Consider the following 235-nt stretch of genomic DNA (forward strand, 5'->3'; position numbering starts at 1 on the left):
CTCTATGGTCTCATTTTGAGCCTCAGATTCCCATGGTTCCTCATTAGGGAACTCATTGGAGGCCAGTGGTCGTCCATTGAGGTCTTCCTCAGTGGTGATCACTGCTTCTTCCTTCTCTCCAATTTCGGCCATGTTGATGGCCTTACACTCTCGTTTTGGATTCTCTTCTGCATTGCTTGGAAGAGTACTAGGAGGGAGTTCAGTAACTTTCTTACTCAGCTGACCCACTTGTGCC

Source organism: Arachis duranensis, chromosome 5 (genome assembly GCF_000817695.3).
Source record: "Arachis duranensis cultivar V14167 chromosome 5, aradu.V14167.gnm2.J7QH, whole genome shotgun sequence".
NCBI classification, from domain to species: Eukaryota; Viridiplantae; Streptophyta; class Magnoliopsida; order Fabales; family Fabaceae; genus Arachis; species Arachis duranensis.